This window comes from Eriocheir sinensis, chromosome 6, assembly GCF_024679095.1.
Source record: "Eriocheir sinensis breed Jianghai 21 chromosome 6, ASM2467909v1, whole genome shotgun sequence".
In the NCBI taxonomy this organism is placed as follows: domain Eukaryota; kingdom Metazoa; phylum Arthropoda; class Malacostraca; order Decapoda; family Varunidae; genus Eriocheir; species Eriocheir sinensis.
Window position 1 is genome coordinate 19,981,401 of NC_066514.1, and position 19,915 is coordinate 20,001,315.

Sequence of the window (19,915 nt, forward strand, 5' to 3'; positions counted from 1 at the left end):
TGACTCCCTCTGGCTTGTCTGTCCCTCGTGGCCTTCCTCTCCCATTCTCTCCTCGCTCCCGTGACTCCCTCTGGCTTGTCTGTCCCTCGTGTCCTTCCTCTCCCATTCTCTCCTCGCTCCACCCTTCATCGCTGCCGTCTCCTTCATCTCTCACTCTGCTCGTCTTTCTCTCGCTTTTACTTACTGCATATTCCTGTCGGGCGCTTCATCTTCCATCTCCGTTTGCATCCTCTTCTTCTTTTCCTCTTCCCATCTCCGTTTCTATCTCCCTCCTCCTCCTCCTCTTTTCATCTGTTTCAATCTCCGTCTTCTTCTCGTTCTTCCTCATCCCCTTATTTCCATCTCCGTTTCCATCTCAATCTTCCTCTCTTTCCTCTTCTTCCTCCTCCTCTTCCTCCTCCCCAGCCGCTTGGATATTTGTATTTTAAAAGCCTCAAAAAACAAAACAAACCCACCGCAATAGCAGAAATACAGTATCCGAATCTCTTCTAATAGCCTTAGATTGTGTCATTATGAGTAATTTGTTCTCTTAGCGGTTTACTGTCTTGTACTGCTCTCATTTCCCTTCTTGCCGCTCATTGTGTTTCTTTTATATTAATATATATTTATATATCATTTTCCCTTATTATTTTCCAGTTTCTTTGTTTTAGATTAATTTCTCACTTTTTTTCCCTTTTCTGTTTTCTCTTATTTCCTTTTCACGTCTGTTATATTCATTCTTATAATTTTCCCTTTTCCTCCCCCTTTTTCCCTGAAAGAATTTTTTCCCGTTTTTTGTTTAAAAAAAAATCCACAGTCCGAAAGTGTGTGTGTGTGTGTGTGTGTGTGTGTGTGTGTGTGTGTGTGTGTGTGTGTGTGTGTGTGTGTGTGTGTGTGTGTTTTGAATATAATTTATGAACGGAAAAGGTATGAACTAAAATAAGAATTACAGTTATAGCCTATACTGAAAAAAGTAAACATGAACGTAACATAAAAAAGAAAAAGTAATCGGTACATTCTCTCTCTCTCTCTCTCTCTCTCTCTCTCTCTCTCTCTCTCTCTCTCTCTCTCTCTCTCTCTCTCTCTCTCTCTCTCTCTCTCTCTCTCTCTCTCTCTCTCTCTCTCTCTCTCTCTCTCTCTCTCTCTCTCTCTCTCTCTCTCTCTCTCTTTCTACGAACACAATTTCTTTTTTTCTATCATTTGACATTCAGGCATCCATCTCAACCCACCATAGACGAGGGAGAGTGGGAGGGAGGGAGGAAGAGGGAGATGAGAGACCGAGGGAGTAAGAGGAAAGGAGGATGAAACGATATAAAATTAGGAAGGGAAGGAAAGGTGTCAGGGAGATGGGGAAGAAGAGGAAAGAGGGAGAAGGAGAAGGAAAGGGAAATGAAGGAGGAGACTGGAAAGATGGAAGCAAGGAAGGAAAATAGTGAGGGAGAGTAGAACAAGGGAACCAGAGAGATGGTGGAGGAGAAAGAGGGAGGGAGGGAGGAGGAGGTCTGCGTAGGGTGGAAAAGATTATATGAAGATACACTCAAATAAACTAACAAATATGGCAACGAATGAAAGAATAAAAGGGAGATAAGAGAGAGAGAGAGGGAGAGAGGGAGGGAGGGAGGGAGGTGTGTGTGTGTGTGTGTGTGTGTGTGTGTGTGTGTGTGTGTGTGTGTGTGTGTGTGTGTGTGTGTGTGTGTGTGTGTGTTTGTTTGTTTGTTTGTTTGTTTGTTTGTTTTTGCCGTTCAAAATCAACGCTTTCAGCGCCACATAATAATACATCGTGACGTTAGGCAGGACAAACAGTTCAGTGTCCATAATAGAAACATGATCACGGGACGAGTTTGATTTTTTTATGCAATTTCACTCCAAAACAACTGCGTGAAATCAATAATGACCTCAGACACATTCCAGTTACAGGCGACGTGGCTTGCTTACATATAAATTGGTGTTCGTTTGCCTGACCTCCCATCACCGCGAGGCTGTCACTGATTAGCTAGGCGGGAAAACCAAACCAGCGTGCTAGCATTTCTTCTTCGTCCTCGTTTCTTTATCGCCTCCTCCTCCTCCTCCTCCTCCTGTTCCTCTCATGATGCCTTTTAACTCTCCACTCTCGCTTCTCCTCATTCTCAATATACAGAACTATCACTTCACTACCACCACCTCCTCCTCCACCTAATTTCATTACCTCCTCCTGTTCCTCTTTTACAATGCTGTAACACTATCTCCCGCCTCCTCTTATCCACCAGAAGATGCAGCTGTAGCCGGACTGTTGCCTGCACCCCGAGAGCCCTGACACACTCCCTGTCCACCTCTGCGGGGGTCGTTTACTGCCCATACAAGCACAGCGTGGGAAAACAATTGGTCCGTTCGCAGCCTGGCGTCTTAATCCCTATCACCACTACAGTTTTGATTTCCCCTTCACTTCCCTGGCCAGAGGAGCGACTTAGCGCTTGTCAACGCTAATTTGCAAAGAGAATTTGACGTCTGAGAATGTTGAGGAGAGTTATTAAATTATTAGGAAGGAGGAACAGGAGGAGGAGGAGGGGAAGGTAATGAAACTAGGAGGAAGAGGAAGGAGTAGTGAAATGATGGTTAGGTATGGATAGTTATGTAGTTGGAGGAGCAGCAAGTGTTAAGGAGGAGAGTGGGAGGGAACTAAGGAACAAGGAGGAGGAGGAGGAGGTAATTAGGAAACAAGGTCGAAGGAGAAGGAAGACGTGAAGTGATAGTTACGTAGTTGGAGAAGGCGAGGGAAAAGGGGTTATTAGGATATTATAGAGAGGGAGCGGGAGGAGAGGGAGCGGGAGGAGGAAGTAGTGATAGTTATGAAGTTGAAGAGAAAAAAAGAAAGGAGAAGGAGTAAGGGGGGAATAACCGATCCTAAAGGAAGGGGGAGGGGAGGGGGAGCGCAAGAGGGAGGAGAAGAGGAGAACAGTTGTCAGTCAAGGAGGGAACCCGGCGTGTGAAGGCTGTGGGGACGGTGTGGAGGCAGCGGAGACACTTGTCGTTCAGGTGACGGTGAGTGTCGTGCACTGTGGTTAAGTTAAGGCTCTGAATCTGTGTTGAGGCTCGGGAGCGATGTTTTCAGGGTCAGGATCTGTTTTAATGCTAGTATGTGTGTGCATTGTTTACTTGTACCTAACCAGCCTAACTCACTCCAGCCATTCCTGGGGTCCACGTCCACCCAACAGCTTCCTCTTCTGTACCTCCATTATAATAATAATAATAATAATCCGCCCAATGTTCATCCACCCAATCAGCTGCCATGTCGTTGATTACCTGCGTATTGTTTTTTTTTCTCACCAGTCCAAATCATTCCACCTATTTTTAAGAGGTTTATTACCACATCCACCCACTAGCATCCCCTGATGTCCCTCCACCAGTGCCCCCACCTGTGCAATGCTATTCCTTTCCTGCTCTGTATAATCCACCAAGCCCTCACCTTAAAATTCCACCTCCACACTCTTAAAGAAGACTCGCAGTGTAGTAGTTTAGTCTGTCTATCTAGTATTTGATTTTGAACAATAACTGAAAAGTCAGAATGATTAAATCACTGATTCAGATGACTGATACCGATTGACTGATTGAGTCCGACTCACCGTAAAAAAAAAAAATCTGTGAACATGCTGCTCTGCAAATGTCGTCTTCGATAGTTTTCAAAGTACCGCAAAAAAGTACCGCAGGATTTTTTAGTGCGGCCCGCGGTAGTGCAGTATTTTCAGAAATTTTGCGGTAGTGCGGTATCTGGATCTGGATAATAATGCGCAGGGCACCTGTATGGTGCATAACACGCATATGTGTTGACTGTTGGGGGGACGGGGGAGCCGAGTGTGCAGGGGAGGGAAGTGAATCAAGTGTAATTGTTAGTGTTGGTGTGTTGTGGTGACAAGTGAGTGTGTATTTGTTTTTTGAATGAGTCTATTGTATCGCAGTCTAAAATCTGTTGAGGGAGGCTGTTCCAGTCACGTATGGTGCGTGGAAAGTATGAGTGCTTGTATGCGTCAGTGTTAGTATGATATGTTTGGTATTTATGGATGTGTGTGTTACGAGCACGTTGACTGCTTGCCTTGTGTAGGTATGTTTGTGGGTCAATGTCAATGTAAGTGTTTGTGATCTTGTACATAAGTGTAAGTCTGTGTGCTTGTCTGCGTATGTGAGGAGGGTCCATATTTATCTGTTGTTTGATCCGTGTTGTGATGCCAGGCGTTCCAGTGTAATTGTTTGTAATGAACCTAGCCGCCTTGGTGTTGATTTGTTCTAGCCTATCAATGTTTCTGTGTGTGTAAGGATCCCACACCGTGGAGCAGTATTCCAGTGTTGGTCTCAAGTGTGTCATAAACTATGTGTTTAATGTCAGGTGTGCAGCTATGTAAATTCCTCCTCAGGAACCCCAGTGTTCTGTTGGCTGTGGCACTGACATGGTCTATGTGGGTGTTGAATTTCAAGTTAGTTGAGAGATGGATGCCAAGGTACTTGTGTGTGTGAACTGATTCTAAATTTGAATTGTGGAGAGTGTAGGTGTGATGGATGGGGTTGTGCTCTCTGGTGAATCTTAAAAGTTTGCATTTGTCTGGTCGGAAGTGCATCTGCCAGGTGCGTTCCCACCGCTCGAGGGCGTCCAAGTCGTTTTGTAGTAGTCTGCAGTCGTCAGTAGTCTTTACTGCTCTAAATAGTAAACTATCGTCGGCAAATAGTCTGTTGGAAGAGTTAGGCGTTACCAGTGGAAGATCGTTAATGTACAGGAGGAAAAGAAGGAGGCCTCGAACGGTGCCTTGTGGGACACCTGAAGAAACAGGGACAGTGTCGGATGAAGATCCGTCAAGAAGAACACGTTGAGTCCTGTTAGTAAGAAATGCAGTGATCCAGTGAAGAATAGGTCCTGAAATACCGTAGTATTTCAATTTTAATGTCAGTCTTTTGTGCGGGACTTTGTCGAAGGCCTTGGCAAAATCTAAACAATACTGTCAACTTGTTTAATGTCACGTCGGTCAAGTAGCCTCGAAATGTCGTGATATATAGTAATGAGTTGCGATTCACATGAGCGTTTAGGTCGAAAGCCGTGTTGTGAGTCAGTAAGGATGTTGTTTGCGTCAAGGTGATTCATTATGTGTTTGTGTATTATGTACTTTTTTTGTGATGTGGCACTACCGCACTAAATACCGCACTTGCCCACCTCTTCTGCCTTCACACCCCACGCCCCTGGAGGCCCTATCACATGGATAGAAGAGTGTCTTTGGGGATGACTCACATAACTTTGCCAATTCATTCCTCTCCCTGTTTTGTCCCTGCTTTTTTCTTATTTTTTTCTAGCTATTTCTTGGTTGAAGTTCTGTTTCGTATTTGACCGTTCACTTTGTACTTCCAGGTTACGGAAACGAGGACTTGCGCACTCCCTCCCCTTTAATTGCCATCATCAGGCTCCGAGTCGCCCTCCGTGAACGACTCGCTGATGGGGACAGAGCTGGGCGGAAACACAGCCGGCATCGGTGAGTGTGGAGAATTTTACCCTCGATAGATGATGCAAGTTTTGCTCGCTGGAGACCACTAGAGCGTTCACCCGTGCCTCACAGTGTGGGTGAGGAGAGCAGCCTGGACCAGCTCCCAAGAGGTATGTTTAACAGTGAGTCATGCACACAGGCAGGAAGCAGCACTACAGTCACCAGGAGACATTTTACATAAAACTGGCTACAAAATACTGCTGCTGGCCAGAATGGAGGTCAGGCTTAAGCAGGATCCCAGCAAGGTGCTCTCTTTACTTCTTTGTGTGATTTTGAAAACGCTTCAGCAGCCGAGGGGAACGCTCAAGAGAAAGTGTCATTTCTATGCAAACCTTCCTGCAGGGGTGAGCTGAAAGGTGAAAATGTAGTTACCACGACTCCTTGGAGAAGAGAGACACCATTAGTAGTTTGTCTGTTGAGGAAAGCTTCACCAGTCATGCTGCTTGTACAGGGGAGAAGACTTCAGTGTTGTCCTCCAAGCCTCTTTGCAATGGGTACTCTGGATCAAGCAGCAGACCAAGTGTCTTGCATGTGTGTGTGTGTGTGTGTGTGTGTGTGTGTGTGTGTGTGTGTGTGTGTGTGTGTGTGTGTGTGTGTGTGTGTGTGTGTGTGCGCGCGCGTGCGTGTGCGTGTGCGTGCGTGCGTGCGTGTGTGTGTGTGTGTGTGTGTGTGTCTGGCTGGCTGGTGACCGAGTGCAATGCTTTACATCTTTCAGGGAAGGACACATGATCTCCCTTCCATCACACTTGCACATTCTGCCTGATTCTTCTCTTTCCTCCTCATGGCCCTCAACGTTTCCCAATAGAAAGTCTTCAGAAGAAGCAAAGTTACTAAAAATCACAGTATATTATTAGAAATAACTTTTATTTTTACTTACAGAACCAGATGTCTTTTTATGTACCTGAGGTGAATAATTATTATATTTTTTACAACAAAGGAGACAGTTCAAGGGCATAAAAAATAATAATGAAAAAAAAGCCCGCTACTTGCTGCTCCTGAATGGAGTACAGAGGAGTGACCATAAAGAGAGGTCAATTTCGAGAGGAGAGGTGTCCTGATACCCTCCTCTTGAAAGAGTTCAAGTCGTAGGCAGGAGGAAATACAGATGAAGGAAGATTGTTCCAGAGTTTACCAGCGTGAGGGATGAAAGAGTGAAGATGCTGGTTAACTCTTGTATAAGGGACAGTATAGGGATGAACTTGATTAGAAAGTCATGTGAGGCAAGGCCGCGGGAGGGGGGGGCATGTAGTTAGCAAGTTCAGAAGAGCAGTCAGCGTGAAAATATCGATAGAAGACGGAAAGAATGGCAATTTATTTATATGTGGCCATAGCAGTTGAAGTAGTGGTAGTAGTAGCAACAACAGCAGAAATAGCAGTAATATAGTAGTTGTAATAATTGTAGTAGTAGTAGTAGTAGAAATAGCAGTAATGATTTAAGTATTGGTATAGTGAAACCATTTTAGCTTCCTTGGGTCCTTTCCTCCCCTCCACCTTGCCACACAATCCCAACACCTGTCCCTTCCTCTCATGTGCTAGCTACAGGCAACACATGAGAGGAAAAAATAGGTGTTGGGACTGTGTGGCAGAGCAGAGGGGAGGACAGGACCCTTGATGAACCTACGCCCCAATGGACTCGCTAAAATGGTTTCACTTTAGTAGTAAGCCAAGTTGATATTGCATGCATGTGGGTTGCATATGCTTAGTGGTCTGAAAACTCTCTCTCTCTCTCTCTCTCTCTCTCTCTCTCTCTCTCTCTCTCTCTCTCTCTCTCTCTCTCTCTCTCTCTCTCTCTCTCTCTCTCTCTCTCTCTCTCTCTCTCTCTCTCTCTCTCTCTCTCTCTCTCTCTCTCTCTCTCTCCTTCACAGGACCCACAGGATGTCTCCCACAGAATGTTTACAAACCCACAGACACATGCCCCCCCAGATAGATAAGACCTCCTCCCCCTTACTCTCTGAAGTGACCCCACTCCTATTAGAAATGTGTGTGTGCGTGTGATTACCTGGTTGTAGTACACATGATTTGAGCTAAACTTGTATTGGCATGTCTTCATATCTGCTTTTGTCCGATTTTGCTTTGAATTCATGGTCTGTGTGTCTCTTTGTGTGAGACAGAGAAAGCATCTCCCTCTCCCTTCCCACCCAGGCTTTGATCAGGAGAACAATAAAATGTATCAAGAAATATGTTAATAAATGAAATAAGAAAATAACTGTGTGTAAGTCTTCCCCCTGAGAGAGAGAGAGAGAGAGAGAGAGAGAGAGAGAGAGAGAGAGAGAGAGAGAGAGAGAGTTCCTTCAAAATCATAAAAGAGGAGGAGAATGGAAGGAAACTGAGATGGGAAACATGGAAACGAAGGAATAGGAAAAGGAGGAGGAGGAGGAATGGAGATGTAAAGTAGGAAGGAAGCAGAGCAGAACAGGAGGTGCAGAGAAGCCAGACGCAGGGGAATGATGGAAGAATATTTGGCAGGACAGGAAAACAGGAAGAGGAAAATTAGAAGAGCAAGTAGAAAAACATAAAATGAACAAAAAGGAGAGTAAAGAGAGGGAAATAGGAGAAAGAGGAGGAGGACCAGAAGGAAATGGGAAATGAACAGTAAGAAGGTAAAGAGAGGGTTATGGGAGGAAGAAGCAGAGAGAATAAGATAAATATTAGGAAGAAGAAAATTAAGGAAAAATGGTATAAAAGGGAGAGGAAATAATATAACAAAGAGGAGACATGAGGGAAGGATATTAGAAAGGAGGAAAAACATGAACAGAACAAACTATAAATTAGGAGGAAGCGCAGAAGGGTGGAGATTGGAATCATGCACACCACTACTACTGTTACTACTACTGTTACTACTACTACTGCTACTGCTACAAATACTACTGCTACAAATACTACTGCTACAAATACTACTACTACTACTTTAATGAGATTTTCTATTCTCTATTTTCTATTACTCTCTCAGTCTCACACGTCCTCTGCGTGTAAGGAAACACACAAGAAATTAATCACAACAAGGTGAGGGTATTCGCCGGCTGCCTGGGATTGAACCCGCGACCAGCGTGACGGGAGAGCCACTCCTTACCGAGTCGGCCAAAGAGGTACCCCACTGGCTAAGTGGGTTTTGGGAGCCTCGTTCAACAGGCATAGTCGCCGCACTACAGTACTACTATTATTACTACTACTACTACTACTACTACCACGGCTACTGTTACTATAATTCTTGGTCCTGGGCAGAGTAAGTCTTGGGTCATCCTGCCTCTGCTGCTGCTGATAGTCTTGATTCCTGAGCTTCTGCCACTGTTACTGTCTCCTGCTGGCTGGCCACCTCACCTGTGAATGGAAAGAGGTGTGTAATGAGCGTGTGTGTGTGTGTGTGTGTGTGTGTGTGTGTGTGTGTGTGTGTGTGTGTGTGTGTATTTGCCTAGTTGTATTTACCTAGTTGTAGCTTTACAGGGCCTGGGCCTACGCTTGTGTGGTCCCGTCTCCGTATCTGTATTTGTCCAAGTTTTCCTTAAAGCTTTGCACACTCTTCGCCGGTACTACATCCTCACTTAGTCTGTCCCAAACCTCTATATTTCTTTCCGGGAAGCTTTATCTCTTTCTCTCTCAAGCATCCTCCTTTCCTCAATTTTTTACTATGTCCTCTTGTGTTCCTGGTGTTTATTCCTTCATTTAGTAGTAACTCCTCATTATCTACTTCCATTTTGCTCAATAATTTATAAATTTGTATTAGGTCTCCCCTTTCTTTTCTTTGTTCCAGTGTTGGTAGGTCCATTTCCTTTAATCTTTCTTCATATGTCAATCCCTCCAGTTCTGGAACCATTTTTGTTGCCATTCTTTGTATTCTTTTTTTTTTTTTTGTGTGTTTCTTCTTATGGGGAGACCACACCGCCTCCACATATTCCAATTTTGGCCTAATCATAGTGGTTATTAACTTTTTCATCATATCCTTATTCACGTAGTGGAATGCTAATCCTTTATTTCTCACCATTTTATACGTATCACCGAATATCCTATTAACATGACTCTCAGGCTGTTGATTATCTTGTATTGTCATCATCATCATCATTATTTCATCGACGCCTGCTCCTAGGAGCTCCCTCCAGGGATTGGCCACGGCAGAAGAGCTTCCATCTTTCTCTATCCAGACACTCCCTCCGTGCCTGCTCAAAGTTTCTCAAAGATCTTTCCCCCCTCTTCCTAACGTACTCTTGCACCCTATCCCTCCATTTCACTCGAGGTCGTCCTCTAGCATTTCCTCCCTCTATCTCACTCACATACACCCTCCTAGTCATCTTACTCTCCTCCATTCGCTCCATGTGGCCAAACCACTTTAAAGTCTGTCGCTTCACTTCTTCCACCACTCCACACTTCCTCCCTTCAATCCTGTGACACATTCCAAAATGCTCGTACACATTTTCATTACTCATTCCATCTATTCTACTCACACCACAAACACTCCTCAAATAATTCATTTCCACTGCCTGCACTCTAGACCTCTGACTTTCATTCCAGGCCCACGTTTCACTTGCATATGTGAGGGTTGGTACTATTATTGTATTTCTCAAATCCCCCTTTACCTCCATGCTCACACTTCTGCCATTCATGATTCGTCCCAAAGACCATACCACCCTTCTTCTTTGCAATACCCTTTCTCTTATCTCTCCCTCCGTACCACCATGCCTACACATAACTGATCCAAGGTACTTAAACTCATCTCTCTCTCTCTCTCTCTCTCTCTCTCTCTCTCTCTCTCTCTCTCTCTCTCTCTCTCTCTCTCTCTCTCTCTCTCTCTCTCTCTCTCTCTCTCTCTCTCTCTCTCTCTCTCTCTCTCTCTCTCTCTCTCTCTCTCTCTCTCTCCGTTTTTCCACTGCCAAAGATCGTGTAAACCGCAGAGGTGGTGGTGTCGCCCTTTTGGTCAAAAGCTATTTGCATCCCACTGACAAAACACCAAGAAACAGTAACGTTGAACATTTGTGCGTGCGAGTAAACATAGCAAAAGTCAATTTAAATATATCTGTCACCTACAGGCCTCCGGGGCAATCACTCGATGGCGATCTTGGAATGTACTGCGTCTTAAGGCAGTCACTTAATAACAGCGACTCACTGATATTAGGAGACTTTAAATTCCCCCATATCGACTGGGCAACACTGTCGGGTAGCCCAGCTGTTGTCATTGATAAGTTTGAAGCAAAAGGCAACACCCAGCTGTTGTCATTGAAAAATTTGAAGCAAAAGGCAACACCCACCTGTTGTCATTGGTAAGTTTGAAGCAAAAGGCAACACCCAGCTGTTGTCATTGGTAAGTTTGAAGCAAAAGGCAACACCCAGCTGTTGTCATTGAAAAATTTGAAGCAAAAGGCAACACCCAGCTGTTGTCATTGATAAGTTTGAAGCAAAAGGCAACACCCAGCTGTTGTCATTGATAAGTTTGAAGCAAAAGGCAACACCCATCTGTTGTCATTGGTAAGTGTGAAGCAAAAGGCAACACCCATCTGTTGTCATTGGTAAGTGTGAAGCAAAAGGCAACACCCAGCTGTTGTCATTGGTAAGTGTGAAGCAAAAGGCAACACCCAGCTGTTGTCATTGGTAAGTGTGAAGCAAAAGGCAACACCCAGCTGTTGTCATTGGTAAGTTTGAAGCAAAAGGCAACACCCAGCTGTTGTCATTGGTAAGTTTGAAGCAAAAGGCAACACCCAGCTGTTGTCATTGGTAAGTTTGAAGCAAAAGGCAACACCCATCTGTTGTCATTGGTAAGTGTGAAGCAAAAGGCAACACCCATCTGTTGTCATTGGTAAGTGTGAAGCAAAAGGCAACACCCAGCTGTTGTCATTGGTAAGTTTGAAGCAAAAGGCAACACCCAGCTGTTGTCATTGAAAAGTTTGAAGCAAAAGGCAACACCCAGCTGTTGTCATTGAAAAGTTTGAAGCAAAAGGCAACACCCAGCTGTTGTCATTGATAAGTTTGAAGCAAAAGGCAACACCCAGCTGTTGTCATTGAAAAGTTTGAAGCAAAAGGCAACACCCAGCTGTTGTCATTGATAAGTTTGAAGCAAAAGGCAACACCCAGCTGTTGTCATTGGTAAGTGTGAAGCAAAAGGCAACACCCAGCTGTTGTCATTGGTAAGTGTGAAGCAAAAGGCAACACCCAGCTGTTAACTCGCTAGGCATTGCTTCTGTTCCCAGGTTTTTTCCTTCTTACTTTACTGTCACCTTTCTCTTATTTTTCATATCCATGTCTGCTCATCGAGGCGACTTTGTGTGGACCTATTTCAATTTTTTCCCTTGATGCTCTTTCGTGGACCTCAATTATATTAATATTAGCACTGATTGGAATTGGAAGAAATGGATTCGAATTCTGATCAGTTCAGAATATAATGGAACCCAAATTTGAGAGAGATAGCGAGAGAGAGCGAGAGAACTGAAAAAAACATCCCCGCCACACCCACACAGTACTCTCATCCACATCTTTTCCCATATTTACACTCCCTTACACTCCTCTACCATCCCCTCACACCCACACTCTTCCATGCCCCACGCGACCCCTCTAACAAACCCCCCCCCCCCCCCCCATAATCCCATCCCCCACACACCCACTCGCCGCCAAACCAGTGACGACATCAACATGGCCAGCCCAGCGCGTCGCCCGCCGCAATAAATGAAATTATAGTTATCCGCCGAAACGAAAGCAAAGAACAGTCGTTCCCTCGCCGCCGCGCCGCTTTGCTCCTCGTTGCGCGGAATGGAAACGATGAACGCGACGCAAGGCAGCGAGAAATAAGGAACAGAAATGCGTTCGCGGGAAATACGAACAGCAACGGAACTGATGAATTGATGCGCGCCGTGGACGAGGTAATAGTAATAACAAGGGAGTGAAGTAATGATGGAATGGAAGTATAATAACTAAACATAATGGATAAATAGATAAGAAAAGAGGAAAAATATAAAGAATAAATAAATAAAGGGAGTGAAACTAAGTGAATGAAAGGGAATAAGGGAGTGAAATAAAGGGAAGTGAAATAATAATGAAATGGAAATACGTTATAAGAATGCTAGGAAAAGGGATAACGAGATGCAATGAAAAAGAAATAAAGGTGTTGACGGAAAGTGTACCACGCAAACAATGAATGGATAAGGAAACTGAATAATGAAGTGAAATATATTATAAGATCGACAGGTGAGGCAGAACCTGCGTGTCTTCTTACATGTACAGTTCCGAATTCCTCACACGTTTTTTTTTTTTTTACCTGCGCCACCGTTTTATTTTCCTTCTTCACACTCGATAGGTTTATATATTTCTTCACGGCTGTCCGAACATACTCACATTTACATATTTTCTTGTTCGTTTTTCCTGCGTCTCTCAGTCCCGTCACGATGGCTTCGCCTCGCTCCCTCTCTCCCTCACGTTAGCCTCCCTCGCTCTCTCCCTCTCTATCATCTTTGTCAGCCTCATTGCCTTCCTTCTTTTTTCCTCACTAAAAGTGTGTCTCCGCGCCACACTTCCTCCCTTCATCCTCCCTTCCTTTCCATCCTTCACCCTGTATCGTCTGCCTCATTTCCTCGTTTCGTCTGCCAGCTTCCCTTCTTACCCTCCCCTTCACCATTATTTCCTTTCCTTCCTTCCTTTCATAACGTTTTCTTTGACTCACTCTCTAGTTTCCCTTCATCTTCTTTACTCTTCCCATCCTTTCTCCTCACTCTCTCCCTCACCATCCTTATTTGGTGTACCAGCCTCCCTTCTCACTCTCCTCACCATCGTTTCCTTCATTGCTTCATTCCATCCCTTCGTCCGCCTTTCCTTCTCTGGCTGTAATTTTATGTACCTCTTCCACTCCTTTCAGTCTCTTTCTCTTCCTCCACTTTCCTTGGCTCTTTGTCTGCTTCTCTTCCTACACTCGCCATGACTGCACTTCCCTGCTTCATTGTTTCTTTCACTTTAGTCTGTTCACTAAGTCTGACCCAAGCTGAGAACATAAACCCAAGCGTGTTCGTAAGCACAGTGCAGATGAGCAGAAAGTGCTGCGTGAGATAAACACAGACAGAGGTTAAAGAAAACTTGGAAGCCAAAGCAGTAGCCAATCAGCACTCAGCTTGCAAACACACTTAGGCTTATGTTGTCAGCTTGGGTCGGACTTAAGTGAGCAGACTTTACATTATTCAGTTTCTGCGTTCTTTCTTGTGATCGTAAGTTTATATCCCACTTTCACTTCCTTCCGTCTTTCTCTTCCTCCATGATTTTCCTTCTCTGCCAAACACACTCCCTTACACCCTCACCATCACACCATCATCATCATCTGCTCGCGTCACTTCCTCTTTCCTCTCTCATCACCGGACACCATCTTCTCCCTTCAGCATCGTTCCCTCTACCTCCTCACCATCTTTCATCTCCCTCCATCACTCCTCATGCCATCTTTTCATCTCCGAGCCTCACTCCCTCCTTACTTCCCTCACTATCAATTTTCATCTCCAGCTCCTTCTCTCCCTCCCTCCTGGCTTGCTACCTACCCTCTTCACTCCGTACACTACCATTTCATCTCGCAGCCTCACTCCCTTCCATTCTCTCGCTGCAGCATCAGCATCAACTCGACCTCATTCTTCACGTATCGTCAGCTCCACACACACAACACGCCCTGTCTACCGCCATTCCTATGCATACACGACCCTCTCCCTGCTTCTCCTCCTCCTCCTCTTTAATGCCAGGCCACAATACCTTCAGCCTAAATAATACTCTATCCACGCTAACACTTCCACAATGTCTTGCCGATGCTCGGCTACCAACCACCAATGAGATTTAGCCTTCCCAGCATCCACCAACCACACGCAGCCTGGTTTGGAGAGTGGGCGTGGCTTGCTTTTGGACTAGCCATTGGTATGCGGTTATTAAGGAGTAAAGGAGGAGCTTATACGCCGACTTAATATGAACAGAGTACCAACCGCAATGTTCTGATGCTCACCTTTTTTTATACGTAGTTTCGTCTCGCAGTGATAATTTGCTCTCCGTATTTCGCTTCCCCTTTTTTAGTATTCTGAAACTTTCGTTCTTTCCGGAGGTAATGTGCACGTTGGGTTGTGTCATTCCTTCACTGCTTATTCTTTTTCTTTTTCCAGTTTTGTTGGTGCGTTCCTTTTTTTTATATTTTTGTTTGGATTTATTCCCTCTTTTGTTGAGTATTTTCGATTCCTTGATAATATATTTTCCCTGTTACTTCTTTCCTTGATTCTGCAGTAGGCCTCACCATTCCAAGTATTAAAGTTTTTCTTGAGTCTTGGATTAGGATATGGATTAACGGAAAAAATATAAGTGAATTCATTTAGCCGTGTGTGTGTGTGTGTGTGTGTGTGTGTGTGTGTGTGTGTGTGTGTGTGTGTGTGTGTGTTTACAGACGCCTGAGTGCAGCGAGTTTACTGTAAATAGCTCAAGAGTTGGCGGCTTAAGTTTTCAAGTTGTCTTGGACGGCTGAGTGGCGGCCACGGCTGGTTGGAGACGCCCCCCCCCCCACACACACACACTGACTAACCGACTAACTTGCCCAAGGGCACAGACAGACATGCACACACTCGTGTGAGTGCAAAGGAAAAGGGAAAGAAAAAAAAGGTGAAGATGACGAGGAGTGGTAAAAAAAAAAAAAAGTAATGCTTCAGCTCGGGCCGGGAGGAGCCGGGGAGGGTGTGAAAAATAAAAGAATACGCTGCAGAGAATATATGAATAACACAAAATAAATGTGAAGAGAAATAATAAAATAATAATTTATAATGATAATATAAAATAATAAAAATGCCTGTAAATAATTAAGTAAAAAATACTGAAATAATTAAAATTGATTAATATTAAAAAATAGTCAGTGGAATATAACAAACAAAAAAAATACAAAAACACACTACAAATATATAAATAAAAGCCAGCAATCTCTCTCTCTCTCTCTCTCTCTCTCTCTCTCTCTCTCTCTCTCTCTCTCTCTCTCTCTCTCTCTCTCTCTCTCTCTCTCTCTCTCTCTCTCTCTCTCTCTCTCTCTCTCTCTCTCTCTCTCTCTCTCTCTCTCTCTGTATATATATATATATATATATATATATATATATATATATATATATATATATATATATATATATATATATATCCAGTAATATTGTTAAGAGGGGAAAGTGGAGAACGGTTTGGAAAATAACGAAAATGGAAGGGAACGGAATGCAAAACCCGGAATGAAGGGAAAAGGTTGCAAAAAAATAATTATAGTCACGTAGGGAAGGGTAGGAAAGGGGAGGATAGGCACGGGAAGGGGAAAGAAGGGAAGGGAAGGGAAAGGAAGGGAAAAGGAGGGGAGGGGATGGATAGGGAGGTGAGGGGATGGATAGGGAGGGGAGGGGATGGAAGGGGAGGGGAGAATAGGAGAGGGTACGGTAGGAGAGGGTAGGGGAGGGGAGGGGAGGAAAGGGAAGGGAAGGAAAGGGAAGGGAAGGATTGGGCAGGGCAGGGACGGAAGGGAAGGGAATGGAAGGGCAGGGAAGGGCAGGGAAGGGCAGGGAAGTGAAGGGAAGGGAAGGGGAGGGGATGGTAGGGGAGGGGAGGGGATGGAAGGGGAAGGTAGGGTAAGAGAGGGTAGGGTAGGGGAGGGGATGGAAGGGAAGGGAAGGGAAGGGAAGGGAAGGGAAGGGAAAGGAATAGAAAGACAGGGAAGGACAGGGAAGGGAAGGGAAGTACAGGATAGGGAAAGGAAGGGCAGGGCAGGGCATGGCAGGGCAAGGAATGGAATGGAATGGAAGGGCAGGGAAGGGGGACAATGAGCGGCTGGTTTAAAAGGCCCAAATGAAGGGACGCGCGAGGCCGAGGAGATAAAGTGAAACAAACAAAGGTGAGGCGAAGGGCGGCGAGGCGGACGGTGCGCTGAAAGGCCGGACTGGGACGATACTGCCGCTGTTGTCAATGTTGTTGTTGTTGTTATTATTATTATTATTACTATTATTATTATTATTATTGGTGGTGGTGGTGGTGGGAGAAGAGGGTGAGAACGAAGCAAAAGGGAGGAAAAAAGATAAATAAAGACTACAGCATAAAGGGAGGCGAGAAAGGGGAGGAAAAACGGGGAAAGGGGCGAGAGAAATAGAGAAGAATGAGAGAGGGAGGGAAGCGAGTGGGAACGAGAGAGGGAGAGGCGTAAGAGGAGATTGAGAATGAAGCAGAGGGAAGGGAACGAGGGGTAGCGAGAGAGGGAGAGGCGTAAGAGGAGATTGGGAATGAAGCAGAGGGAGGGGAACAAGGTGGAAAAATGATGAAAGGGGAGAAGCGAGAGGTGGGGAAGAGGAAGGTGAGAGGGAGGAAAAGATGCAAAGAGAAAAAATGAGAGGGGAAGGGAGTTAGTGGGAATAGGAAAGAGGGAGACGAGAAAGGAGGAAACAAAGAGGGAAAGAGAGAAAGGGAAATAGAGAGGGGTGAGGAAGAGGGCAGGGACGAGGGGAGGGGAAAACGAGAGGGAAGAAACAAGGAAAAGGGAGAGAATGAGAGGCTGAAGAACAAGAGAGTGGGAGGGTGGGATGGGCAGAACACACAAAGAACATACAGAAAGAACAAGCAACAGCAGATCTGCTTGTCCTTACGAGGCTGTTTGTGACAAGCTACACTAACTATCTAATCAAAGGTGGAAGATGAAGGACAGGAAAGGCGAAGGCTCCTCCCCACCCCCCATCCCTCCAGCCAAAGCTGGCAGGAAAGGAAAAAGAACCATGCAGCATGGAAAAACTGAATGGAAATTATGTAGGAAAGAGGAAAGAACTACCATTACTGCTACCACTAACCGGACGATAAAAGCGGACAAGGACACCAGTATTCGAAAGAACTTAACGTTATTACGACAATGAGTAATATCTTAGTTGCTGGTTGGATTCAAAATACTTGTCTAATCTATTCTTGAAGGCTGTAACTGTTGTACTATCAACGACATCACAGGGTAGAGAGTCCCAAACATTAACACCTCGATTGAAGAAGAAGTGTTTAGCTTCGTGCGACGAGCATCTTTTACCACTTATCTTCAAATTGTGATTTCTTCTTGTTCTATTTGATCGATCAATTGTAAAGTAGTCTTCCGCATTAATATCACTGAATCCTTTAAACATTTTAAACACTTCTATTAGATCGCCTCGCATTCTTCGTTTTGATAGGCTGAATAAATTTCCTTCTTTAAGCCTTTGTTCATATGATAAATTTCTCAACCTAGGGATCATCTTTGTTACTCTTCGTTGAACCCGTTCCAACTTTTCAATGTCTTTTCTGTAATAGGGAGACCAAAACTGTACACAGTACTCTAGACGGGGTCGAACCAACGAATTATACAGTTTTAATATTACTTTTTCCGATTTATTATTAAAGACTCGTCCGATGAAGCCAACCAATTTGTTTGCAGTTTTAACTACCTCTGAACAATGCTGACCGGGCTTTAAATCGCTTCAACGTGCAAGTCGATCAAGATCTGATTGTAAAGCTTCTTCGTCGAGTGTCGCAGTTACTTTACTAGCAATTTTTGTGGCATCAGCAAATTTTGATACTTTGCAAGTGAGCCCATCATCGACATCATTAACATAAATTAAGAAGAGCATGGGGCCAAGCACTGATCCTTTAGGTACGCCGCTTCTGACGTCGAGCCAGTTAGATGTAACACCGTTTAGAGCTACTCTCTGTTTCCGCTCAGAGAGCCAGTCCACAAGCCCTTTGTGAATGTTACCTAATATACCGTGCGCCAATAGTTTGCCGAGCAATCGTTGGTGGGGGACCTTCTCAAATGCCTTTTGAAAATCCAGATATATGACATCTACTGATCTGCTTTCATCGAACACCTCATAAACATAATGAAAAAAAATCAAGTTAGTTAAAAAAAAAAAAAAAAGGAACGGAAGAAGGAAGCGAGGGAGGGAATCGAGAGGAGAGAGAGGGGAAAACGAGGAAAAGATAAAAATGAGAAAAAACATAGAAAGACAGACTGGAACGAGGAAGAGGGGAAAGAGAGGGAGGGAAGAGCTTAGAAGACACCTAAAATAAATCGAATGGAGTCAGTGGGAAGTGAGAACTTTCCTAAAACTTAACACCTGAGCAACGCGGAGACTCGCGGATTACAGGTAGGATTAGACCCCTTTTCTTCCCCTCACCTTGTCCAAATGAGAAGAGAAAATGTGATAAAAAACTACCAAAAATAAAACAAAACAAATATATACAGGAATAGGAAAAAAAATGACAAGGAGAAGGTTCAAAATAAATAAGATATTAAAAAAGGTGGAACGAAACTAAAGGAAAAATCAAACGAACAAAATAGAGATGGGTCAAAACAGTTATATAAGGAAATTGAAAAAAAAAAACAAGATGGGATGAAAAAAAAAAACATGACGAAAACTAGATACGACAAAATACTAACAAAACAAAAATAGGAAAAAAAATGGCAAAAGGAAAGTTGAGACAAAAACAATAGGCTAGACTGACAGGACGGGATGAATATAGACAAGACAAAGGCGAAACATGTAAATAAATGAACACAAAAAATATGAAACAAAAAAAATCAAGAAAAAACAAGATAAAGAAAAAAACGTAAAAAGGAAAAAAAATATATAGCAAAAATAACGAAAAAAAATAACACCAAGACAAGAAGAAACTAACAAACAAACAGTCAAAGGGAACTCCTGTACACTTGAATGCTTAAGCTAAATGAAGAAAACATAAAGAAAGGAAATAGTAAAAACAAAACAAAAACAAAGCTGTAAATAAAGGAGTAAAATAGTCAGGGATAAAAACCTTCCCCAACCTCCTCCCGGGATTCCCCGCACTTCGAAACTCACACCTACGGGACCTGACGCCACCCGCGTGTTTACCTTTATTTTATTTTATTCTATTTCATTCACGAAGAGGAGGAGGGAGAAAGAAGATGAAGGAAGGGATGGAAGGCAGAGGAAGGGAAGGGAAGAAACGGGAAGATGAAGGTATGGGAGGAAGGAAAGGTAATCAGGAGTGAGAAAGAACTGCGAGAGATGAAGAGAGGGAATGAAGGACAATGTGAGGAAAGGTGAAGGAGGTAATGAAAGGAAGGAAGGGGGGAAGGAAGGGAAGGAAGGACAGGACAAAAGATAGATAGATAGATAGACAGAGATAAAAAGATAGATAGATAGAGATAAAAAGATAGACTGATAGAAAGAGGCGGGAGAAGTGATGAAAAGGAAAGGGGAGAGAGGAAGGTATAAGAAAGAGGAGCGAGGGCGAGGAGAGATAGAAAGATAAAGAGGAAAGTAGGAAAAAAAGGAGGAACGACAGAAATAAGAAGAAAAGAGAGATTGAAGGAGACAGGAAGAAGGAAAGGGAGAGAGAAAAATAAGGAGCGAGGAAAAGGAGGAGAGAGGAGACGAAGAGGAAATGGCGCCACAATAAACACTTGCCTGCGCCATGACGGGCTGGGGCCGAACACCATCCAGGCCCCTCAAGCA